Source organism: Heterocephalus glaber, unplaced genomic scaffold, assembly GCF_053883595.1.
Source record: "Heterocephalus glaber isolate CG9 unplaced genomic scaffold, H.glaber_assembly_v1.0 deba00001608, whole genome shotgun sequence".
Classification (NCBI taxonomy): Eukaryota; Metazoa; Chordata; class Mammalia; order Rodentia; family Bathyergidae; genus Heterocephalus; species Heterocephalus glaber.
In genome coordinates this window covers 26,253,394-26,281,364 of record NW_028258379.1, presented here as the reverse complement: position 1 = coordinate 26,281,364, position 27,971 = coordinate 26,253,394, and the positions used below count along the sequence as shown (strand labels likewise).

At 35.4% G+C, this 27,971-nt stretch overlaps 1 long non-coding RNA gene across 1 annotated transcript; it reads right to left on the bottom strand.

Annotated features, from left to right (window-relative positions):
* Nucleotides 1-27,375, bottom strand: LOC147822794 (uncharacterized). Its single transcript, XR_015445083.1, has 4 exons — nt 27,021-27,375; nt 8,056-8,136; nt 4,637-4,729; nt 1-2,314 (listed from the first exon to the last, which is right to left on the bottom strand). It is a non-coding gene; the product is annotated as an uncharacterized LOC147822794 (long non-coding RNA).
* Nucleotides 27,376-27,971: the final 596 nt, after the last annotated feature.

Here is a 27,971-nt window from a genome sequence, read left to right as displayed (position 1 = left end):
TACAACTGAACACTACTCAACATTTAAAAAAGAAGAAATTCTATCATTTTTGACAAAAAATCTATAAACTTGGAGGAGTTTACAGTAAGTAAAATAAGCCAGGTACATATTCTATGACCCACTTATATGTGGAATCTAATGAAGTCAAACCCATAAGAGCTGAGAATAGAATGGTTGTTACTGGAGATTAGGGTGAGAGGAGAGAAATGCAGAGAACTTTAAAATGTACAAACTTTCAGTTAAACAGGATGAATAAATTTTGGAGAAATATGTTACAACACAGTAACTATTAATTAATAGGCATTATTGTATTTATACTTCAAAATAGCTGAGGGAGTAGATTGTAACTTTTTTTCATAAAAATTCTACATATCCTAAATAAGGTGATAGGTGTATTAATTGGTTTAGTTATCCTACAATGCATGCAGAATATCAAAATATCACTTTGTGCACCATAAATCTATATAATTTTCATTAATCAATGAAAAAATGTCCAGGTCTCTCAGAGCAATTTTGTATCTCGGTGTATGAAACATTTTTTTTTTTCTGTTGAGAAAGGAAAGGAAGTAAAGGAGGAACTTGTGCTTACAAGTGTATTGTAGGATGCCATAATCTAATAAGTAAGTGGATAAGCTTCAGAACTTACAGTGAATTTTGACCCTAAGAGTGTACATTTATTATGTATTCACTTTCCCAAAGATGAATAAAACTAAGGAAATAAGCTTGATTTCTCTAAATTCTATGAGTCCCTATTATAAAATTTCTAATAGAATTATATTAATTCTATAACAAGATGTCGGGAGGTATTTAACACTTACTTGCTGGACGTGAGGTACCTTATTTGGATTATGTAATCCTTAGAACAAATATGCAGAGTGTGATTATTACCATTCAACAGATCAAGGAACCAGAACCTTAGAAAGATTAAATGTGGGCATGATTCCAAACAAGTAAATAGAAGATTTGATTTGAATTCAAATTGTCTGAGTGAAAAATGACACACTTTTGCAATGGCTTTTCAAAGGTTTCTGACACTATACTATATGGCTTGAATTGTGGGTTCACATTCAGTTTTTCCCTCTTAGAAATCATACCATAATTATTTGCTATTTTTTGATTGTAAACTTATTTTTAAGTCAGTTCAGTTTAATTTGTAAAAGCAATATCAATTTTTAAGTACTAAAAACACTGGGGAGATTGGAATATTAAGTAATTTGGGACATAAAAAGATAAATTCTAGAAAAGTGTACAATATTCTGCTTGAAAAACATACAAAATAATGCTAAGAAAAGCAAACAATATATCAAGTAGTATTTGAGCACCAAAATATTTTATAGAATTCTCATTTGGTAAATTTAATAGTAGAAGGCATACTTACCTTCCATCTAATTTAAATGTATGTATCTCGAGATGTCATTAATCCAGTAAGTTTTCTTGCACTAGTTAGTATGGTAGAAATCAGTTCAATCAAATTGGCACATAATTACTAAGGATCTCATACAATTGAAACTTACAAAATTTAATCTTTAAGTATAATTCAGTACTTCTAGACACACTGTTTTAAATTAACTGAAACAAAATTTATAGATCCTCAGTTATTTTGATACCTCATTATTTTTGACAAATACTGTGAGATCCTATAGTCAACTACAATTACCAAATTCCTAGCCTATTAGGTCTGGTGAGCATAGCAAGACTCTTACAGAGTTATATATATAGAACTTGTTGCTATTAAATCCCTAATATGGTGTAAGAGTTTTAAATCTGCATTTATTTGTGTTGGGGGCAAGGAGGGATAATTCATATATACATTGACTTCTCCCAGAGAATGACACTTATTTGATTAAAAACAACTGTATGATCAATTATCAATAACAAAAATAATTAAAATTCGAAAGGAGTAGAAATATTGTAAGTAAGGAGTCCATAAAAATTCTAGGGCTAAAAGGTAAAGAAGTGATTTTTATTAGAGATAGGACATACATTTTCATGTGCAAAAAATACATTTTGCATTGCAATTGAGAAAGAACCAGAATCAGAGAGGGTAAAAGACAGAGAGATTCAAATGATTTTTGTTGATTGTAGAAATCAATGATCCAATAAATAAGGGGAGGGAGTGTGCTCTGAGAACTGTGACAGATTTCACCTTCAGGCTTTTACGCTCCTGGGTATCAACTTGCATGAGGATGTGGGTATCATGAAAGCCAGGCTTTTAGAGATGGCACATATACTTCAGAAGGAATGAGGTTTATAGTTAAAATCCGTATTTCAAATACAGAGGCTGTGGATAACCAAAGGAAAACAACCAACCAATCTGCCATAAAAGAGAAAATGAAATGAAAGAATTAGACAACCTAAGTTTTCCATTAGCTCATCAATATTAAATAGGAGTTGTGCTTAATGAGATTTCAAAACAATATAAAAACTGAAGGGGAAAACATTTTAATTAGTAATAAAAATATGAAAGCCTTTGGGAAAAATGCATTATCTAGTATTAATTTACCTTTTTTTGCCTAAAGATTAGCAGTAGCTATATATTGTACATTTTTATTATGCAATATTTAGAAAGAAAATGATGATGTTTGGCTGTGTGTGTGAGTGTGTGTGTGTGTGTGTGTGTGTTCTATCTTCTGAGGAAGCATGGTAGCTTTTCTTATTTTTATGGTAGTTTTTCTTGAATGATGACACGCTTGGAAAAACTACTCATATTTTGTTTTCTACTTGAATTTCAAGTGGGCTTTAGAATTCTTTTTCAAAGATGCTTCTCAGGAATCACAGATAGTTTGGTCTAAGGGGGTTGCAAATTTCTAGTTCAGTGTTTTGAACAAAGGAAGCAATGTTCTCCCAGGAATCTACTTCATTGTTTAGTAATCACAGAGGGCTACCACATGTCTGCCTTGACTACACTCAGCTTCGACTCTCAACATTAATGTTAATAAAAGCATCCAGAAATCTCAGAAATTTCAGTCACTAATGTTGTTTGTGATTACTGATTACAAAGTTAATTTGAATCTTTGAAAATTTTCCTTTAGATATTTTGGATACTCCCTTCTCAGCTTAATGCTTTCTGGAGCTCTTGACCTCAACTGCCTCCTGCTTTTCTATTCTACCTTATACTTGATTTTTTATTCTGTCTCTCACTGATTTTTAAAAACATACAGTTGGCTGGCCAGACATGAGACATGAAATTTTAGTTTAGTTCGTCTTCTTTCCCTTCAGGTGAGCACTGGGTATGAGCTAAATGCTATCAGCCTTAAGGTAATCATGCTTGTTAATGTATTTTTCCTTTGAAATTCATGAGTCCTTACATTTAGTTTACTTAAATAATTTATAGACTGTCCACCCACCTTGCCTTTACTCATAGACACATTATCCATCATTCAGATTTTCTATGTAACCCCAGCCCTAAGTATCCTGGCCTTCATTACTCCTCCCATAGTGAATAGATTTTTGCATTTCAGGCATGCATCTCATTAGCCTCCATAATCTCAGCAGTTTAAATCCTGAATATAAATCTATCTATCTATCTATAATTTATAGCATATTATTTTGATAAATCAGTGAAGCAGACTTTATCTTCTTTAATTTTCAGATAGAAAAGCTGAGGATAATTGAGCTGTCTGAAATCATCAGGTTAATAACAAATATGCAACATTTACACTGGAACTCCAAGTCTTGCATACATTGTTTGATTTTGAAATGATGTTATCATTCCTCGACTGTTTTGTGGTTTTTATTTCTAACTAAACCATAAGTTGTCTGACAGAAGTTAGCATGTGTCATAATTATTCTATAAGGAAAACTGAATATTTACCAGATATTTTTACCAGATTTTTCTTTAACTGCATGCTGGATAACTAACTGGTTAATTAATAGGGCTTTAAATTTCATTTTACTTGTATTGCATATTTATTTTTCACTTGCCCAATGGAAGTTATATTTCTATTTTATTCATTAGTTTCAGAGAAGAAAAAGAAAAACATTTTCCTTTAGAAAAACGTTTTTCTTTCCAACATATAATGAAAAAATAAATATTTTATCGATAGCCTGTAGATTTGGCCTATGATACAATTATTTAAGATAGTTTCCTAGCTGTTCTGGAAAACCACTTAGGAAAAGATCTCACCAGTAGGTGGCTCTCTCATTCCTGAATTATAAAAGAGCGTGGAACTAATACATTTGACTTCTGACGAACAGATTTGATGTGATTGCACCAATGACAGGAATCAGCTTCATGCAGACTTGCTGAAATGGGACATTTTGTGCTGTTTTGTCACGCAGCTTAAAATGGGAAAGCTATTCCTGACCCTCCTTGTCCTTGACAGGTTGCAGAGATTGTTGAAGAAATCAGCACCAGTGAGAAAGACAATTTGTACAGCTATGAGGAGACAGAGAGCAGGCTTCACCGGTACAGAGTGACTTCTTCCCAGGACATGAAACCGTGAGACCCAGAACTAAGCAAAGGGTGGACACAGTTATCATGCACAGGTAGTGAGTGGCCAGTTGCTTTACGTAGGGGGTGCCTGAGATAACTGCAAAAATGTAAGCCCTACTGATGTTTGCTAAGAGAGATATTGAATATAAGTAATTTTAAATCATAAGATACAGAAAAAACAAGGTAGCAATTTATCCTTACCTGAAAGTAGTACGCTTTTCGTGTTTTGAAAAGAAAAATTTTGAAACAAAGACTGTTTTTGAAGTATAGTAATAGCCATATTCTATTCCATCACTAAAACAAAAGGGAAAAAATAATGCTCATTCATCAGGTTATGCGTGAATGCATCTGTGTAAACACAGTTGTGTAGTACAGAGTTCTTTGCCTGACGCAGACTTTTTCCCCCTTGTCCGGAGTGTTACACTCCACGACATGTTGTACATTTAGCTGCTCATTTCAGAAGCCAAGTTTTAAAAATCCTCAAAATAATCCTGGCAGAAGAGAAATATGCGTTCTGTCAGAACTTAGTCCAGTGTTTTGAGACGTGGTTCATTTCAGTATCACTTCTTATAAACAAGACAGAGAAAGCCCCAGATGCTGTCCTCAGGAGTATCTACATCTACAGGTGAAGGAAGAATTCCTGAGGGTTGTTTGTGAACAGGCAGCTTGTGGAATTCGTACATAGGTTTGACTTTCACGGTAACTATGTTGTGCCGAAGAATTCTGAATGCATATGACTGGCATGAAAGTTGCCTTCTACTTTTTTGAGGACTAGAGTGGCATAGTTAACTAACCATTCAAATGAATAATTGCAGTGGCTTGGACATAGTGATGTTATTTCACATAGCTAACTAACCTCACAAGATTTGGGTATGAAATGACTAGCCACAATAAGCTACCCTCAATTATTTCCATGCAATTTGAGGTTCTTGAATGTGCCAAGTCTCTCTAGGATAAAGGAATCTGATTTTAAGCAGGAGCAGAAGGAAACCAAGATATTCAGCTTCAAGCTGAGCTCACAAAACTAGCTGCCTAAGTTGAAATTTCCAAAAGTCCTGGATTTGGCTCCCTTAACCACTGAGATTATAAGCACAGGAATAAGCTACTGTGGGCATCATTTGTCAAATTTGAAATCCAGAAAATTTGAAAATGAACAGTAGTTGTTTCCAACAAAATATTCCATAGGAAACAGGAAATGCCAATGTAATAATAGCTGTCATAAAGCTTTTCAGTTTGGATGAAAAAAATATGACAATTTTTGTTCTCATGTGTCACTTTTTATTATTGCCATCATGGTCAAATTCAAGTTAATGAATTGAAAAGCCCAAATTCTTCCATGTTCTGACCATTTTTATAACAAAACACTCACTGAGCTTCCAGAGTTCCTGAGGTCCCTTGATGAAGCCACCTTTCTTCATGTTTGAACTTCCATGTGTATTTTGGCTAGACAAAAGTACCTTAACTCCAAAACATACTGAATCTTCTGCTCTTTGTCTTGGAATATACTTACTCAGGAAGCAACTCAAGAAAGGTGATAGGAATGACAGAGTAAGAAAATTTTGCATTTGTTCACTTCCTATGTATGAAACAGCTAAACATGCAGAGCATTTTGAGTTGGTTCAGATGTTGCAAATAGTAATTCCAGGTGATGTCAGGCTAGCAGAACATCATTTTCAGAAAGGCCTTCCACAATTCCCTTGGATTAATGACTAAACATCAAGGACAGGATAAGTGGACATTAAGTAACACACATTATAAAGAAGGAGATGTCCAAATTGAAGGATGTGAATCCCCCTCGGGGCTTGGTAGAAAAAGACTCTGTGGCTTACATATCAGTCCAATCTTTCCACTCCCAGACTTTATAAAGGGAAGCAGAGAAGGGAGAATCTTCAGATGGATCAGGCATTGAACTAAGGACAGATAAATCTTTCTCTCTGATCCTTACTGGAAGGAGTGTCAACTACCCTTCACATCTAGTAAGAGTGGTACCAATAGAATCATTTATGAACCCAGAGAGTTTTTGCAAGAAGGGAAGATTTCTGTCTCCTTTCTTCATTAGCTGTAAGTTTAGGTAGCAACCTTGTTTATTTCTTCTGCTTCAACCTGATCCAGTACAAAAGAAGTGGAAGGATTCCCCCAGGATAGAGTGTCCAATGGCGAAACACACAATGCTGCCACCTTTGGTTTGGCAGAGGTAATTGAGTGTCCTCTAGGGTTCAGAGTATCCTAGAGCAGATTGCTTCAGCTTTAATACATCCTAGCCAAAATTCAAGGGTAGCCAACATGATACTATTAATAAGTGGGTCCTGTAAGAGGTGATCAGGCTGCAGAGACTGCTCCTGCAGTAATAGGATCAAGGCCCTTTTAAAAGAAGCTTCACAAAACATTACCTAGCTTACCCTTCTGCTGCTGTAATGTGAGGACACAGCGAGAATCATCTCACTCGACAAAATGCTTTTGCTATGATCCTGAACCTTCCAGTGTCCAGAATTATAAGAGTTAAATGTCTGCTCTTTATAAATTCCCCACTATCTGGAGTTCCCATATAGCAATACAAATAGGACAAGAGACAGAGAATTAAAGAACATTCTTCCCGGCTGCCAGCTTACCTACAAGGCTGCATGCCAGTCTGGTGAGGGATCTACATCACCAAAAGCCTGTGGCTGATCATACAGAAGAGCAACAACTACAGGCTGAGTCTGGCTAGAGAATTCTCTTATATAAAGCTTCATTCCAGAGCCTGTTTAAAACCACTCCATGCTTTAAGTCTGCAAGGCCATGTTTCCCTTAGGCACGAGTAACCAGACTAGAGGTACAAATATTGACTTGGATTCGACTGTATTATTATTAGCTCAGCAATGCAGGAAAACTATGAGATTAGCCCAAGAAATTTATAACTTTTAGAAACAAATGAGGGAAGAAAGATTCCTGTAGATCATTTGGAGATTGTAGTTAGAGAAAAATAAGATTTTTCACTGCTGTACCCCTATGTTGAGGGAATACAATAAACTACCTGTTGAAAGTTATGTGTGGTCATGACCTAAACACCTAAGTAATGGGGACATTAAGTCATCTCTATTTATTTTGATGTTCTGGTATCTGGTTCCCTGATCTAAATCCCTATGTTTCATGGATGTACATGAGTGTTTTCAGATATTTAAAGTGATAAAATGGCGGACTTACACGATACCAGCTAACACGCTGATTTTATAACCCATTTTGCTTAAGTATTATTTTTGCTTCTAGGCCACTAAAAAATGAAAAACAGATTTTTGCCAAAGCAGCGCCTGAACTATAGTGATGTCACTTGCTCATCTGATTCTTATTATAACAGATAAGGAATTCACAGCTGAGCACTTTTATACCATCTTTGTCAATTTTACTTGAGTCCAAAATGTATGTATCTCTCTCTCTCTCTCTCTCTCTCTCTCTCTCTCTCTCTCTCTCTCTCTCTCTCTCTCTCTCTCTCTCTCTCTGTGGCATACGGGTTTGAAAAGAATCAGGACTCCAGGGGCGAGGTGGAGAGGTGGAAGGAAAGAGAAAGCAAACGTGGCAATTGCTATTAAATAAATTAGAAACTGTTGTGAAAGGAGGTTTTACCACAATGTGATTGCACTTACCGGTGGAATTTCTTTAAAGACTGTATTTAAGAACACATTTTGCTCCACATTCATGTCAAAAATCTGGTCTGTCCTCTATCACTATCAAGTGATGAGTGGAAAGTGGGAGGGAAGAATAGAAAGAAGTTTGAAAATTAGTAGAAAAAGAGCACTTCAAAGAAATCCTGTTGTCTTCTATAGTTGGCAATCTGTGGACAATAAAATGACCACACAGTATGTACACATAACAGTCTTCACAATTACCATCATTTTTATACAGTTTGTTGCCTTCCATAGTGAAAATATGCCAGCCCTCACACATAAATACATTTGATTAAACATGATTATACAAATCACTCATTTTCTGCAAATAAGAGACATTTAATTATCTCAGATTGAAACATGGCTTATTTTACTTGTTCTCTCTTAAAAAAATAAAAAAAATAAAATTTTATTCATATACTTCAAATATATTTTTGTTTATGGTATGCACATGTGCTATACATTATTTAAAACCTCAGTCCAAGAAACCCAGCCTTACAATATAATTTTTGACAGTAATATTGGGTGAGAAACTAGTCATTTCCCATTGTAAGCATTATGGAACTTCTTATAAGGAACATGCCCATTTGTATAAATAAAACAAGATGCCATTCTGGAAAACTGACTCCTCTTTATGGCTGAGGAAATTAACAACAGATTTGGGGATCTCAAAGAAGAGTGGTCTAATGATAATCAGTTTGATTTCTCTGTAAATTACATGATCTACATAGACAGATTCAAATGGAAAGATACTGTGGAAATAATAAAAATTTTGGCTACTTTGATAACACAAGTACATTATGTATTTCTCACATGCAAGAGTCTCAAAATAAATATAGGGGTTTAGTCAAGCATGACCAAACTCTTCACAAGGCCCATCTGACTTGTAATACTGCTCCTGTGACCTGCTAGTCTAATATGGAAACCATGATCCCTCCTCTGATTTGTAAAGCAATTTCCACCAACAGTACCTCTGCATTAAATATGAAGGCAGTCAGGAAATGGCACACAGCACTGACTAGAATGTCTTCTAAAAGCCTTCATTACACTTTCCAGCCTACATTATTCTCAGAAAAATGGAGAACTGAGACAATTCTACACACCCTTTATGGTAGCAAGGTATCTATCTTCTGAAATCTGCACTGATAAATATTATGCTGAGAAAGATGGCACAGAGCTATTGAGCTTTGTAAAATGCCCAGGTATCAGTTTCAAAATAAAAATAAGTGCAGCCTCCAAATTCATTTGTTTTCCCCAAACATACTTCCCTACTAACGTTTTTGTTGTTAAGAAGGGCAGATTTTCTCACATTAACTTGTGTGACCAACTAGGTCTGACCTTTTATGTATGCCCAATATATTACTTTTATCATGAATTAAAAATATAGCTAGGAAATATTTACTTTTCTTGCATTGGATCTCCTGCCACTGCTCTTTAGGTTGAATAATCTGAACAATTTCCTTGCAAAGTGGGAAGCACACGGCATAACAGTTAAGAGCACAAATTCTAGAGTTAGATTTCTGATGCTTGCTGATTGATCTTGACCAAGTGTTACATTTTCTTGGCTAAGTTTTCCTCCTTCTTTTAAACTTGATTTTTTAAATGCAATTTCAGGTCCCCAGCAGAATAGAGAGGAAAGTATAGTGATTTCCCATGTACTCCTTACTTCACATATGCATGTTTTTTCGATCATCAGTATCTCCACCAGAGGTGGCTGACAGTTTAGCCTTGCAGCACCTCAAATTCTGCATTTTAAATTAGATAATAGCAACGTTTATTGTTAAGAAGCCTACAGGGCCCTCAGAAATTGTTAAATGAGTAGATAATTCATATTTATGAAGAATTTAGGACTATGCTGGCACATATATACTTAGGTTCAAAACAACTTCTGTTCCTGAATAATTCGATTCACAAAGGGAAGCATTTGGCACAATTTTCCTTCTGTCTGAAAACTCCATATCAGATAACAAACAGAATTAAGGCCATCTTCCCTAGAGTTATGGAACAAATTAAATTCATGACCCAAGGAATCATTGTACAAAGTGTATGTAATAAAAGTGTTTACCAAACCATTTGAGTATGTCCAACAAATAGGTAGCTATTTACTTTAAAAGTAAAGTCTTAATATCAATTATACATTTTGATCCTTATTTACACTTTTAGTTTTTCACACCAGAGAAGCTATTTGGTATTTACACTTGCATCCTATTTATTTCACTTAAGAGTGTGGACTCAATATACATCCATTTAGCTATAAATGTCTCTAGTTTCTCATTCTTTATGGCTGAGTAGCACTCCATTTTATAGAAAACCACATCTTCTTTATCCAATCTCCAGTTGATGGGCATTTGGGCTGTTTCCATGTTTTAGCTATTACAAACTGTGCCGCTAGAAACATGGGTGAGCATATATCACTGTCATATGATTCTTTTAATTATTTTAGGAAGAAAAGGTCTAAAGGAGTAGGGGAAGTGGGATGGGTAGGGGAAAGAAAAGAAGGGAAAAGAAAAAATATGAGAAAAGGAAAAAAATGGGAATAAATAGGGAAGTGTGGAGGGGGTAAAGGGAGGGCAGGGGAAGGGGGAAAAAATAAGAACCAAGATACATCATGTACAGGTACTGGATCCCAATGGTGAATGTAACTGTATTGTATATCTAAAATGTACCAATAATCTTAATGGAAATAAAAATGTAAACTCTTAAGGAGGAGGGAAATCAAGTTGAAAAATACTGAGTCAATACACTTTTCCCAGGACTTTTTTGGCACAGAACAATTCACTGAACGCACATTAGGTGTACAGTCCTTCTGAGTTGTGTCTGGCTGGTGGCTATCTTCCAAGTTCAAACAGTGATCTCTGCCACATAAAATGCTTGCTTAGTATCTTTCTTTCTATATCACAGTTTTACTTAGCTTCTCCCTCATAAATCCTGTGATTTGATTAAATCTACTCAACCAAAATATAATATTGATGATGCCATAAATCAGTTATTTTTAATGCTCCAAGCACAAAGTGATGGTAATACATTTAGTTCTTCATTGGAAATATTGTAGAGGAACGAGGCTGTAAATGACTTCTGTTACTGCTTTTGGTGCTGATGTGGGCATTTATTAACTCTAGAGTGTATTTCCTTCATAAAACTGGAAGGTTCCCAACATGTTCACCAAACAAAAATACTTTGTCAATGTATCGAGCATTTAAAAATATTTGATAATTCCTTCACAATTTTTCCTGGTTTCTCCTAAAGTTTTTATGGTCTAAAACTATACGATCATGTTTTGTTTTTAATGTAAAAACTTTAAATGCAAAGAAAGCTCTATTTAGTGACAATAAAAGAAAAGTTGTTGACAACAAAAGGAAGCATCTTGATGCAGTTTAAAGAAAACCAATATCAGTAGAAAGTGAGAAATTATTCATACTGCTTTGGGAGCCAATAATTCTAGTTTTAAATTCCAGCATTTTTAACTTTAGAAGTATGTGGGCTTGAGCTCTTATTTTCTCCTTTGTGAAATGAGTATAAAAGCATCCAACACATAAGAATATTGAAGAGATGGAGAGCTGCTGGGAGTAGGGATAGGCACACAAACTAACAGAGTTCTTAATTGAGATAGTTGATAAATTAATCAAGATGTTCAATCACATATTATGAGCTGCATGAGGAAAAGCACCACATACTTCACCAGTTGTACTAAATACTGAAAAAAATAAGCATTGACTGGAAGTCAAAGTCGACATCTGCTTCCAAAACGATTACAAAGCAAATCAACTGGGGAGTCCATAAAGCATAGATCTTGCCTGAGCAGTGTCAGATTTGAAGACAAGAGCTGTTCAGTTTTGCCCAAAGGATAGAATCATTTCCCCTTCTCATGATGGACAACTAGTATTAATATCACAGTGTGTCACAAAAAGAAAGACCAAAAATAAGCAGTCAATATCCTCAATACTAATTAATAAAACTTGTTTTAATATTAAAGAATTTCTTAGACTTCAGGTAGCATAAACAAGCAATATTAACGGTACAATTTGCTTTCTTCCTCCTTCCTTTAAAATATTAAATTCTATATTGTAGAAACTAAGACTGGCTTCCAGAAATCTCTGACATTTGGCTTATTTGAATTTGCATGAAGCTCAAATTGGTTGGGCAGAGTCGTGCTTTAATAGATGCCTCCTATGGAGGAAAATCTGTTTGTTTTATGTAAATGGAATGCATTTGCTATTTTCTATCCCTTCAATTTGTAGAGCTGGACATAACTTGCACATTATGTATATTTTTCTAGTTGAGAATTCCGTTTTCATTTTTTAACAAGCTATTATACCAGAAAGTGAGTCATGGTATGAATACCTCCCTAACCCTATAGGAATAGTATTGGGGAAACTAAAAGGTACTGATCTAAGGAACTAAAACAGACTTGTGAGCAATGTTTATTGAGTTTTTTTAAAAAATAAATTTCCAAAACTAAGTCTTAGATTGTCATAAAATAGAGTTACAGTAGGCGGCAAAACCACTGAGCTAAATCCCCAGCCCCCAGAATATTTCTAAATATTTTTTCCCTCCTGGATAGTTCTTGGGAGATTATAATACTGGACATAAAGCTAGGACATGAAGCTTCCATGTCACTTGATTTCATTGAATATTTTGGGGAGGAAGCTGTCTTTTGCAGTGGAATCCATAGGACCATTCATTTAACTTTTAGAAAATCAAATTGGATAATCTATAGTACTTTTTTCATTGTGCTGTTATTTGTTTTTCTGAAATCTTTTCTTCCTCCACAACATCAGATGGAAGGATAACCATAATTGGAGTTCCTGTTTAAGTTGACTGCTCTTTAAACAATACTTGCTCACAAAATGTGAGCTTAGATGAGAGAGTAGGCACAGATTATTAACCTTTAAAGAGAGAATTAAACTTCATAACCATTGATCAGTATCTCTGAGAACTGTGTTGGAACAGTTTATCGATTAAAAATTTGGTAGATATTTGAAAAATAGTTTCAAGTTAAATCTTTCATAAGAAAAAAATTAACATGGCAATAAGAAAATGAAAAATCTGATTTAAAAATGGGCAAAAGCTCTTAACACATATCATCAAAGAAGATAAATACATGACAAACATAAGCATTAGGAAGTTTAAGAGTTTATGATTAGAAAATTGCAAATAAAAACAGATAATCAATGAGAAAGCATTGCAAATCTATTACACTGGCCACCATCCAAATCTCTGAGAACACCAAATGCTGATGAGGATGTGGAGCAATGGGAATTCTCATTCATTGTTGGTAGGAATACAAAATGATACAGTCAAAATAACTGCTTAGCAACTAAAGGCAGTTTAGTGAATCCTTACAAAAATAAGCATACTCAATATTTATCTAAAAGAATTGAAACCTTAAGTAAATGTTATATCAGCTTTATTTTATAGTGGTAAAAACTAGGAAGCAACCATAATATCCCATAGTAGGGAAATGGATGAATAAAATGCAATGCATCCATACAGTGGAATATTAATTAGCTTTCAAAAGAAAAGAACTACCAAACCAAGAAAAATATATGAAAAATGTTAAATGCATGTCACTAAATGAAAGAAGGCAATCTGAGGAGGCTAGAAAATGTATAAATGTATGAACTCATATGTAGGGCATTTGGGAAAAAATAAAACTATGGATAGAGTAAAAAAAATATCAGCAGTTACCCGAAGTTAGGGGAAAGGAAGGATGAATACACAGAACCCAGTGGATGGCTAGGGCAGAGAAAATCTTTTGCATGCTTTGTAATAATGGATGTATGTCAGCATACTTTTCCAAAACTCATAAGAGGTACTGTGTTTGTGAGATTTTTGTCACTAAAAATTCTGAAATAATCAAATTACAAAGGCAGAAAGCTTGTTGTGGTGCACTCTTTTGGAGATTACAGTTCATGATCAGTGAGTCCCACCCATTTAGGACTATGGTAAGGCCCCATATTATGGTGGGAGCACGGCAGAGCACATACCACTGACATTTACAAGCCAAGGAGGAAAAGAAAGAAGAGGAAGATACCAGAGTCCTACAAGAGCCTTTAAGGGTACATCCTCAATGACCTAGTCTTCCTAGTAGAATTCACCTCTTAAAAATTCCACCACTCCCCAAGAGCACAAGGATGGGGACCAAACTTTTAACATATGGGCCTTTAGGGGACATCCAAGATCCGAGCCATAGCATCTACAAGAAGAATGAATCCCAATGTAAACTGTGGACTTTGAGCAACAATGATATGTCACTGTGATATGTCACAGATTATAACAAACATTCCGCTTGGATGGGGGTAGATTGATAGTAAGGGAATCATGTAAGGCAGAGGGTATATGGAAATTCCCTGCACTTTCCAACTCCATTTTCATATGAAACTAAATTTCCTAAAAATAGTGTGGTTAAGTTCCCATGAAAAATAACTTATATAAGATAATATAGAAAGAAAAAAACTTCTGAATATTTGATTATATATTTGAGGATCACAAAAGTTTGCAATGAAGTATATTCAATGGCACGTATGCATACTCAACACAATTTAAATATTTATTCACAGTCTTATATATTCAGAAAAAATATTTATTGATGCATGCTTTTGGTCAATTAAATAAGATATTGTCTCTGATCTCAAGGATCTCAGGGTTCAAGGGGAAAAACACACCATTAAGTAATCATAAAGGAGTAAAAGTTTTATTTCAAATGCTCATGCCACTATGAAAGCTTAATGTGAAAAATCTGCATATAAAAACCTCTCAGAATTCTGAGGTCAGGGAAGTTTACCTGGAGGCTGTTGGGTTGTGAACATTGAGCCTCAGAATTTACTTTCAGTGAACAGCTCATCTCTGAAAAGTTAAGTGCACCTTACACATCTTAATAGGAGAGAGCGACCTAGGTAGCAGAAGTCCCTGATATAACTCTGCATTGTGCATTTCTACAAATTTAGTGGTTTTTGGTATTGTTCTGGTTGTACTTTTTAAACTTTATAGAATACTTCCTCACTGAAACAATGACCGAGTAAGAAATGAGAAAGGAAGCGAGTGATATCTGTGGATTCTACACTGCCCACTGGGCAAATGTGAGAGTTTGAGTTTGGTCTCTATTAGAGCTTTCAATTGTGCTTGTATTTTTGCAAAGGCATATGGAAGCCACAATGCATATGTAAAGAGTTTATAGGGGATTTGAAATGGGTGGGTTAGAATTACGAAACATGGACTGTCCCTTGGGCTGATTTGAACTTCATCAAAACACTTACGAATGACTAGCCAACCACTGGACAAAAGATTCATTGATGCCTGTTGCCTTCTTTGAACACTAGAATGAGCACCTTAGAGATATCTAGACAATCCTTCCAAATATGTTATCTGAATTAATTCCATTACTATGAATGGCATGTCTGAGGTAGGTGTAGGGTGGACATCACTGTGTACTACTTGCCAAAAAGTCATGTTGACCCAGTTCTCAGTTCTACTTCTATAATATTCACTCTAGTGATAGCTTATAAACATGTACAGCAAACACACTGACATTTCCGTTTCTTCCTCATCTTCTCTTTCTTCAGAGACACACATTCTTTGGTGGTGTCAGACTAAGCTACACATTGTATTCTCATAGCTAACCAGATCCTTTGTGAGTATATATGAAAGGAAAATTTTCTGGTTTATTTTTATTGTATTTACTTTAGATCATTTGAAATATGGAAACATTCTTTCACTCCACCATATCCATTTTATATGTGTATAGCAATTAGTGTTTGGATTACAATATAAAATGGCAGATAAATATGTTATTATCCCAAGATTTGCATAATTAGTTTAAGTGCAATACATTCACTTTTGAAAATGTCCATACTCAGTCTAAATGCTGCCAGGGTATTTTTTCCCCTCCTCTCTGGGATTGAATCTCTGTTTTGTGTCTCTTCTCAGACACACAATTAGTTATAGCAGGTATATTATAACAGTCTTACAGCCTACATCACCAAATCTTCCTTAAACATCACTTAAGCAAAGTAAACCCAGGCAATTCTGTTCACCTTTCCTAAATGCTTGTAACTTTCGTATTTTTACAGTTCGTTCAGGCTCAGCACAGATGGGATTTGTCAAATGAGAACCAGATGAAAGCGAACAGGGTTCTCACCCTCCAAACCTATAGGCAGGAAGAGGCAGACCTGGCTCTGGGCTGTAACCAGATCTGATTATGCAGTGGAAGTGTGTTTCCAATCACTGCGGAGTTACCTTTCATTAGAGACTCAAATCGACATTCTATTTTTCTGTTCATAATTTGACGTGGTAGGAGGAAAAGTGGGCTTTCAAATCTCAAATCGTCTCCACCTAAGATGAAGAATGTTAGCACTCTGCCTCCACGAGGGTGTTTGGATTTGTAGTCTATTTTACAAATCCTGTTTAACATACAGTTAAATAATAATGTAAATATGTGACATAATCTCCCCAAGCTACAAACTTTCACTGGTCCTGGTGATTTCCTCCCCTTGGAATTTTAAATTTGATTTCTGTTACCCTTCTTTACTGAAATATATATCCATTTCCTTTTCAGTTGTAATTTGCTAAATGGTCATTTAATTTGTAATGTCTTTTACATTTACTTGGAAAAATTCTTAATGAAACAAAAATAGTGCTTGCTGAAAAATGTATCATTCTAATTCTGTGGCCAATATATCTTGAATTTATTTTTAAATTATATACCTAGTTTATTTCCAAAGTGGCTTCCCAAATTGGTACAGGTTGAAATCAGTGGAGAAGATTTGCAGCATTAAGACTCCATCCCTAGACGATCTAAGGTAACAGGTCACAAATAGAAACAGGACATTTGTAGCTTTTAAAAATTTCTTCCTCTCACTGTAATCCCAGCACTTGGGAAGCTGAGGCAGGAGGGTTTCAGTGAGTTGAAGGCCAGCCTGAATTACATAGTGAGAGTGTCTCAAAAACAAAACCAACAACGATATACCACAGCGATATATGTGCACCCATGTTTACAGTGGTACAGTTCGGCATAGCGAAAGGTTGGAAACAGGCCAAGTGCCCATCAACTGGAAATTGGATAAAGAAGGTGTGGGGTTTTTTTTTAATAAAATGAAGTACTACTCAGCCATAAAGAATGAAAAACTAGAGTCATTTATAGCTAAATGGATGCATATCGAGGCCATACTCTTAAGTGAAATAAATAGGACACACGTGTAAATACCGAATAGTTTCTCTAGTGTTAGAAACTGAGAGTGTAATTAAGGATACACACGGATGAAATGGCCTAATAACATATTTCTCAGATTGTGTTTCCATCGCGTGTCATATGACTGTATCGAAATTTAAATTAAGGAGAAGTTTGGCTTATGTGAAGTCCAACTGGAGGTTTTTTCCAGACCACTATTTGTTCAGTGTTGGTTTTGGGGATCTTTCTGAAACAAATCAGATCCTCTGATGTCTTGGTGCTTGAGATGCTTTTTTAAGTTATATGCAAAAATGTTTAAGTGCTTTTCAGTTCTGTTTTGGTTGAGTTCTACTGTATTTGAATATTATTGTAATTTTTCCCTTGCATTGCTCTTCTTTGAATGGTTTTAATCTTTGCATGTGTGTGTGTTTGATAATAAAGTTATTTAAAACAAAGAAACAAACAAACAAGACAAATCTCTTAATCCATCCTAATATGCAACTTAGCCTGAGAATCAGACCTAGGACCTCAATCTTTCTTTCTTGAAAGGGTGTACTTTTGTGTTGCAAAATGTTGAAAATGCAGAAAGCACAGTCACTCTTGGACACCTGTCTTTCTTCATGTGTCCTTCCTTCTTCTATAAAAGGAGAAATAAAAGACAGAGTTTTTAAGTTGTTAGCCAGGCATGATTACAATGGATGGTGTAGATTTCATTTCATATTATTTAAGAAAACTTAAGCAGAAAAAAATCATGGTTTTCAAATCTAAATATTGTATTATAATACCTGGGTTTTCTTCAATAATTATAATTCTGCTCAGTGGCTGTCACTGTTATATTAGAGATGGGCCAGGGATTTAGCTCAGTGGTTTCGCAGCCTGCTGCACAAGTGCAAGGACCTGAGTTTGATCCCTGGGATCAAAAAAAAAAAAAAAAACAAAAAGAGAGAGAGTGCATCATGATAGTCAGGTTTTATCATTAATAGAATGGCTAAATATTTTATTAGAAATAATTGTAAAATCAACTCTTAACTAATAGGGATACTATGAATTTTTAATATCTGCACTTGGAAAACTTAATTGTAATTTTTTTTAATGTTTTATCAAATTCTGAGCTAATAAATATGTGGTATTAGATTTATTAAAATAATGTGTAATTGATTTCACAAGTTTTAATGTCAGTGTATCATACTTCCATATAGGTTTCCTCTCTTCTTTCCTATATTACTATTTATTTGTCTCATATTTAAAATAACAAAAATATTGTGGAACAAATTGGACATCATTTAGAAAAATTTGAAAAAAACCCCAAGATATTTTGCTATTTAGATTCAGACACGTGAAGATTAGAATTCCTATAATTTGTGTTATTTTTAGTTATTCTGATACACAGATGAGGTTAAGAAGCTCCAACATTGTCTAGAGAGATAGTGAATATGATCAAACAGTAAATTAATCTATAAAATAAACAATGGAATTTAAAATGTTTAATGTGTTGTATTTAAATGACCAACTATAGAGAAGATTGGAAACCACATTGTGGGGTGGGGTGGCTGTATGTAAATAACTTAGAGAAGAAACTACTACTTTACTATGGTAGACATTAATAGTAAAAATTATAATAGGGCCATATTTAGAAATAAAAAACATCTCAGAGACAGAAAATTTTAAAAAATGAAAACAAGAGGACATTTGGTAAAGTAATGACTATAGCCTTCTCCTAGATTTCAGAAGAAAACATTCATAGGCCGTATGTTTCTACCAGAAAAAAGTGAGGGAAAAGGACAAGACAGAGAGTCATGGCTTCCTAGTTTGACTCCTGATTTATCATGTGGTGTATAATATTAGGCATATTGCTAACACTCCCATATATCAAACTATGCTTCTAATATGTGTCATTTTCATGGGTGTTGTGAAAACAATGAAATGTTACCCCATGTAAAGTGCTTTGTAAATTATACTGGTGCTCTCAAATATAAGTAGAACCATTTAACTCAAAGTGGGATTCTGGATTTTGACAAGAATGGGAGGTTGATTAATATCTCATGTGGACATTCATTTGGAGAAGTACTGATCTAAAAGGGTGTGATACAAGCAATAGACAAAGTCCTTCATCTTGGAAATAATCAGCTTTAAATTAGATTGGTTAATGCTTAAGCTAAATCATAGCTGCATCTTCTTTCTCTGCTCTCTAAGTCTACAATGTTGTAATGGTCAGCTTTTCCTTTGCTGGGACAAAACTAACATGGGCAGCTTAAAGGAGAAGTTTATTTTGGTTCATTTTATTAGTCATCAGGCTGTAAAGCAGAAACAGCATGCAAGAAAAGGTCAGTAAAAGAAATGTGTTCACCTCATGGGAGTCAGGAAGCAAAGAAAGAGGCAGAGAGACCTAGAGGAAGGAACCAGGAACTAGATATGATCCAAAGTTTACACCTCCAGGACTTAACCAGAAGTGTGCTTTACAAATCCTCTAGCAGTTTCTTAGGCTAATCAGTTTGACAATGAAGATTCGCCATCACAGATCAGAACCATTTTAGAGGTCCTCTGAGGAGCTCTAGTGCCCTGTGTATGTGTAGCAATCAGTTCTGAGAGACATTTTGATTTAATTTGAACTGATATAATTGTTGGTAATGAGTTCTACTTTGAAATGTTTGTTTGGAGTATTTTTTCAATACTACTCTCATTCTCCAGCATTCAACATTTTTCCTCCAAGGAGAAGAGGTAGGGATTGCTATCCCTGTATCTTATCTCCACAGTACCATATAATAGACTTGGTCTATGTCAAATGCTGTTCAGCACAAGTATAGTATAGGAATAACCAGTTGAGAACTTTTAGAGTGAGTGGTGTTTGAATCCTCCTTAAACTCTGATAAAAACATCTAATGAGCAGAACCACAGTGTATAAAACCATGCAAGAAAAGTGAATAATATAATTTCAACTTGCATACCATTTTTAAATTTTCTAATTTTATCATTAATTCTTTTCGCTATATGACTAATACCTAATTTGAAAATGATTAGCTTTGTTCTTCACAATGAGAGTGGTTAGCTGTGATGTAAAGGAGAGAAGCAATTGTCATCAATCATCCATTGGGCAGCTAAATAACCAGATGCACTGTAGAGCCATAAGGCAACCAAGTGTGTGATCCATGTGGTCACAGTCAGGTATGCAACAAATGCTGACAACCTGACGACACCTACTAGGATTGAGAAAGAAGGAAAATATGAAGGACTTTCTTTAAAATCCTTGGCATAGAGCTCTTTGACTTTATACTGGACAGGTGGATAGAGTACTTGCACAATTTATATTTTATTTGGGAATTGCTCCCTGAACAATCACCTTCAGTCATTAAGAGGGACAAGTTGCATTGAGCAACTGTCTAACTTCTTCCTAACTCAGCTCTATTTCTCATTTGCAATCAAGGTCCTGATTTCCATTATCTATTCTAATTTCAGGGATGTAAATGTGGATTTTTGTTTGCATATATTTAATCAATCATCATATTTTTCACCTTAATTTGGACACCTATATATAAGCTTGCCTCTCTTCTTTCATAACTTTTGGTCACTCAAAATATAATAATTTTAGGCAATCATTTTCGAAACAACTTATGGTTGTATGATTTACATACTACAAGTTTCATCAGCTGTAAATTTAAATTCAATGATTGTCAGGATATTTAAAGAGTTGGGTAAACCATCATTGTAATTTTTAGAATGTTTTCATCACTCCCCACAGCAATCTTGTATCCATTAGAAATCACTTCTCACACCACTGTCGCCCAGCCTTAGGCAATCACTAATGTACTTTGTGTCTCTATAGATGTGCTTATAATTGTTGCTACATAATTTAATGAGTCCTGAAGGACTCCCTTTTTCTCTCTAAATTGCTCACCACCTAATCTCTATCTTTTCAATATGAAGTTCTGTATCTTGTATGAGGTTCAGGAATGTTAGTTATTAGAATTTTGTGTGTATTTGTACGTATTTGTATTTGTATGTATTTTTCAAAGTCCAGTTAGTCATTCTCAAATTATTTAATATGTTGTTCTTTATTCTCTGCTGAATTTCCTTCCATCATTTAGCAGTAAAAGAAGGGGCATAGTAGCAAATCAGGAACATATCAAGTATGACATCATTTTATTTCCACCTCTGAATTATTAGATTCTATATATCTGAGACTTCCCACGAATGAAATGCCATACCTGGTCTTTGATTGGCTAGATTTCCTCTTTCATCCCAAACTAGGATTAGTTATCAGTGAAACATTCCTTCCCATTCATATGCACTTCCAAAACTTTCCAGATTATTCCACTGTTTTTTTTTGTTTTTTTTTTTTTGGTATCTGGGATTGAACTCGGGTCCTTGCGCTTGTGCAGCAGGCAATGAAACCACTGAGCTAAATCCCCGGCCCTGCCAGATTATTTTAAATGCCCTCCCCCCTCTTACACAACACAGAATAGAGGTGGTATAGAATCAAATAACTTCATCAAGCTTAAATGAGCAAAACACGTCTTGATTTGGGGAATCACTCCAATATTAGTAAATTTTTATGATTCTAATGAATGAATAAATCTCATTTAAAAAGAACAATTTAAAGTGAATATTCAGATTCTAATGATAAAAATTTATGTGTCTATTATAAATTTGTGAATATTTGATTGAAAGTAACAGAAACAGACCAAAGAAAACAAGAAAATAGGGACTAGTTCAGGTAAAGAACATACATGCACTCGTAGAATTGATGGATGAGATAAGAAACGTGTCCCAACATGGACAGATACCAAGGCAGTCATGGAAATGTTGGAATGAGAAATTAATAAAGAATGCAGTCGTCAGGATGAATACCTTACAGTGCAGTCTGTGTGTACCTGTTTATGAGCTAAATTTCAGAGGGGGAGCGATTGGCCCAGTTTTGGTCACATCCCCATCATTCTGTCAGGATTAGCTGCTGTATCTGAAGAGACCACATCACTAAATTTGCATTCAAAGACAAGAAGTAATGTTTTTGAAAGTGAATATGTGGTGCTGTTTTCAGACTAAGAAAATGAATGCTAGACTGTTATTAGCACGTATACTATGTATTTTTCAAAAATGTACATAGTCCGTCCTCTGATGTAGGCACTGTTCCAGGCACTTTACATTAGTTACTCATTAAATCTTCACACCAAGCTCATGTGGTCGGCACTATTCCTATTGATTCAGTCTATCAGGCCAGAGTGCTAAAGTAACTTTCCTGAAGTCTCCCAGCTTAAAGAAAGAGATGAGATTTGGGCATAGTCCATCTCTCCAGTTTCTCCTCTCCACCTACACTGTGACTCCTCTCTTTGAGCACTGCAAGGAATATTTCATTTTTTCCCCATAAGAACCCTGTGAAATGAATCCCTGCTTCAAAAATAAGAAAACTTAACTTGAGGTACTTAGGATTGCTAATCCTCTAAGATTCCAGTACCCAGAAACTCTCATATTATACTGGCTTTCTTTACTATTTATATAGCGGTGATTGTTTATATTTGACTAACGGCTTAAAATGTTACCTAAATGCTTAAACAGCTGCTTTCAGATCTCTGTGCTGTATTTTTTCCCTATGTAACATTTAAAGACAGTTTGTTCTTCTTACAGCTGCATGCATTGCTTCAGAAGAAGGCAAATAGTAAATCTCCAAGGAATAGTGTGTGAATAAGACAGACCTTGAGAAAGCTGAATCAAGATGCTGTTTGCATCTTGTCTCTCATTTTCTCTTTTCCCCGATCTTCCTACAGTTATACAAAGGAATATTTCCTTCATTCTAAGCATGCCAGAGATCAAATCCCAAGCGGAACAGCCCAATATCTGGTGAGGTTGAAATCTTTCTAATGTCCAACCTGTCCACAATCTAAGTGAAAAGACAGGATCTTGTTTTCCTGTGTGAATGCAAAACTAATAAGCTAATTATGCATTTATTTTAGACCATGCAAATTTAAAGTTCAAACACAGACATTCAGTCTTTGCTTAAAATTTTCACTTGCAGGCTTCTTGAAAGGATTTTTTTCCTCAAAAAAAGTTTATCTTAAAGTAACATGGAGACATGAGATTTGGGGAGATTTTGTAATCTGCTGCTTTGGGTTACATTTAATACATTGAGTGAAGTCTGACCAGGCTCTCATCATCCTTTTCTAGTGGATGCAATGTTCTTTCCAACAGGAGTATAAAATAGTTGCGTGACCATTCTTCAGGCTTGATATAACGTGTGACCAGGGACATGCCATCCCAGAGATGAAGCCGATGAATGCTGATTGTGTGGTTCCACTACCCTATGACTTATGGTGATATTACACAATGGCTGAGTGTGTCCTTTAACAACAGATGGCTAGAGTTCAAACTCTGGCTCTACCTCTTTCTAGCTCGGTGACCTTGAGAAAACTTCAGTGTCTGTTGGGCATCATTGTGAAGATTATGTGAGACCATGCATGGCTTAGAAACCAGAAAGCAATTGCCCTATTAGGCATTACAAGAGTCTCATTAGGAAAGGTGAAAGAAACAACAGTGAACAGTGTAGAGCAATTATTGGAAATATAAAATAGTTTTATGCTTTTATGCTACGCTTCTTTTCTTCACAAATAAAGCATTATTTTAAAAATTGCTCCAAAGCATCTTCACAACAATTAATAAATACCGTTTTTGTTTATCTTGCAGGAGAGAACTGTTAATCTAGTGGTCTGGTAAAAGCAGGAGGAAAAAGGATAAAAATAGAAAGCAAGAGGGCCAGATAAGATGATCAAGTGTCAGAATTAAATATTTCTCCATCTTTTCAGTCTTTTGTTGTACACCTATTATATTTTTGTTATTTCATTTGTTCTGGAAAAAAAACTATTTGAGGAAGATATTATTCTGATTCTCAAAATTAAGATACTAAGGATTAGAATTAAAGTATTTTCTTACAGAATATGGACTGAATTATGTGTCTCTCCCAAATTTAAGTGTTGAAACTCTAACCCACAATATAACTGAATTGGGGGGTAGGGTATTAAGGAGGTAATTAAGATTAAATGAGTCTTAAGTGTGGGACCTTAATCCAATGAGATTAGTTGTTTGCAATGCATAATAATTACATTTATCTTGTAATTATTCTGTGTTAAAACATATAGCAATACAAAAGAAACCTAAAACAAAAGGAAAAAAAAACAGAGCTTACTCTCTTTTCTACCTCATGTGAAGATACAACATAAATTCAGCTGTCTATAAGCCTGAAAATGAACCTTTATCATAAACTGAAACAGTGACACCTTGATCTTGGATTTTTCAAGCATCCATAACTTTGAGAAAATAAATTCTGTTTTTCTAAAGCCATGCATACTGTGGTATTTTGTTGTGGTGACCCAGACTGACCAATATACTGTAATTATAATCCTGGCCAGAATTTATAGTTCAAACAAGATAGGGAAATAGAAAAAAACCAGATAATTTAAGATAAGGAAGTTTCAGATTAGAATGTTACAATTTGGGTAACTTGGCTCACAAAAATGTGAAAACAAAGAAACTGGTGATTGGCTACAGGATAATGACTTTGTCTTGTCTTGAAATCACATCCTTTGGCTAGGAAGGTGAGACGAATTCTAGCAGTACTATTTCCTTACATGTGACAGGGTTTTGGATGTGCCAAACAAGTCAATAGAGACCGCATACAGAAGATTTCTGGACAGACAGTGTATTCTAACACAGTCAACTTTATTCAGCCCCAAAGTATTCTAGATGCAATCATTAACAGTTGACCATTTAGTTGTAGGTCTTTCACAGAACACTAAACCTTTCTAAATGGAATCAAATCAGATCTGGGTGCAGAAGGATGACATCATGATCCTAATGGGGAGATGAGAAATACGCCATTTTGCTCAATCATCACTCAAGATTTCCCAAACAATAGACCATAAGATAGCAGCAATAGTTTACATAAATCAATTGTTTTGTTACTGTTCATTTACTTGTAATCTCTATTTTGAGAGGTTGCATATTCTAAACTCATTTGACATTTTAATGATATTCACCATGGTTTCATTTCTGCAATCTAGTTTTCTCATTGTCATTCTACTACTTGAAATATAACCAATGCAGTAATATCCCTTTAGCTCATTGTAATTTGGGGATTTCTTATAAAAAAAAAAGCAACCCCATTATTTAGAGTAAACACAGATTTGCTCACTAAGGTAATGCGCTAATCACAATATTTTAAATGCATTTTCTTTCTAATCAGTCAGAGAATGTAGCGGAGACCACAGAGTTCTTTGGTGATAGTAATATCATTTCCTTGATGTCCTGGAACTTACAGTTCATTATTTGTCCATCTGGTACCTTGCTGTGTATAAGAATTAGATACTATGCCCATAGTATGCCTGCTTTCAAGTACCATGTTTTAAGACCCTCTTCCTCAGTACAATGAACATAATGTTACCTCCATGGTTTCTAGGCAAGAAGCATCAGTACTAAAACTCTACAAAGTACTGGATGCATGATTTTCAGAACAGTCTTGGCATCCAAAGCATCTGTGGAGTTTGGATACAACATGAATACCAGATTGAATATGTGCCCCTTAAAGGGAAACCTGGAGTTCCAACCATCGACTGCAATGATAAATACATATCAATCTTCAAATTTTGTGATATGCTTAAGTGAGAAAAGGACAATAGTTGAACCACCACAAAAATAGATTGATATTCATGAATACACTGGTAAGAAAGTAAAAAAAAAACTACTGCATCACACCAGGTATTGTTGTATACCTGCTCCTTGCAATTTTCTATTGCAAAACTTCTAGACAGGTTTCCCTATACATGACTCCCATCATTTCCCTCACTTCTGTGAAATGCTTCAATAAATCCAGCATTTGAGACCCTTTGGAATCTAGCTCAAACTAATTTTTGTTGTTGCTATTGTTTTGTTTTTTTCAGACGGGATCTATCTATGTAGTTCAGGCTGGCCTTGAACTCACTGTATAGTCCAGGCTGGCCTCAAACTTGCAGTGATCCTCCTGCCTCAGCCTCCTGAGTGCTGTAATTACAGGTGTGCACCACCACATCCGGTTGGCCCAAACTACTTTGAAACTACCACATGTGGCCAAATTCTTCTTTCTGTTAAACTTCACCAAGCCTAAAACTGGTCATGAGTTTAAAGATATCTGCCTTAATAATCTCCCTCAAATACTTATTATTTTACCTGTCAATAACAAATCCACCTTAGGCACTATATCTAAAGTCTTCTTTGGAAGGTGGAGTCTCAAACACAAAACACTTCAAAATCCAGGCTTAATGAGTGAAAGACAAAAGAATGCCTTGATGACTGCCCTTATCAGGTTTGGCTGCAATTACAAATGCTGCAAATGGTGATTAAAGAACATAAATTTATTCTCTAGAATTGTGAGAAATAAAGATGCTGGCATGGTTTGGGTGCAGTGAAAACCTTCTTACTGGTTTATAGATGACCGCCTTCTCGCTCTGTCCTCACATGGCACAAAGAGAAAGGTTACTTATGTGTAGGGGGAGAGAGGATGAGAGACACAGAAATAGAGAGAGATGATGATCTGGTATTTTTGTACCCTTGGAAGGGCCCCAATCTCATCATGGTGTCACCAGATGGGGAGCAGTGAGGTCCCCCCAATAAGATTCAGGTACTTCTACGTGGTCCTCTAAGCACATTTTCACTCATATCATGGAAAGAGAATTTCAGGAGCCTCAGTGTGAGGTATAGATAGTTTATTAGAGAAAGTTAAAAAGCAAGAGGGGAAGAGAAACAACAACAGCTAAAGTACCTGGACGGGCACACTCTGCTGCAGAGATCCGCACTGGGCTGCTCAGAAAAGCACAGGGCCAGCTTTTGATTTGCTGAGGTGGCCAGGGTTCATTTGAGCATTTTCCCCGGGCTTTTATAGCTTTGGATGAATCCTGATGGATTGCAGGACACTTCTCTTCCTACGAGACGATGTTTTCTGTCTGAGAAGGTGAATCATCTTGGGATGTTCTGGGAGGCTCTGCTTTTCCTGGGAGCTGAGGTGATTACAGGTTTGGAGACTTCTAGGCATTGCTCCAGGGAGGGTCTGGAACTGGTAATTATATGTCCTTGTAAATCCTGAAGACTGCTCTTGGCGATCTCACTCTTGTAGAGCATTGAGAGACACTAAGTAAACTTGGAGCTAATAAAACTTGTTTTGCCGAATTTTGTTAAATAATTAACATTTCTATGTGCTGACCTGAGCCAGAATCTGACCAAGACTCTTAAGGTAACAAGGGAGACAAAAAATGAGTTTCCTTGTCTCCTTTCTACTTATCTTTATTTCTCCCGTTGTTCTTCAGTGGGAGCTCTACACCCCTGAGCTCATCTTAACCTGATTACCTCCCCAAGCCACACTTCCAAAAGCCATGACATTGGGGATTGAAACTTCATGGTCTGGCATTTGGAGGGACTTAGACGTTTAATCCATAGCAATGTTAAAGTATTCTTGACATGATTTGGGTGATGGTCCTTATCAAATGATGGGGATGGAGGTAAATGGAAAAATGGCACATTTAAGGGGCTGCAGTGCCAGTCACCAGCTGCCATGTGCAAATGACAGCAGAGCCGATCGTTTCCTTTTATGGAAAGCCTTAATATTTGGTCATTTTCTCTATGAACTTAACTAATATTGAAAATCTATCAAGTAATTTCATTTAAAAAATTTTGGATCCAGTGATTTTGTATCATGTCAATTGAGCCAAATTCAAAT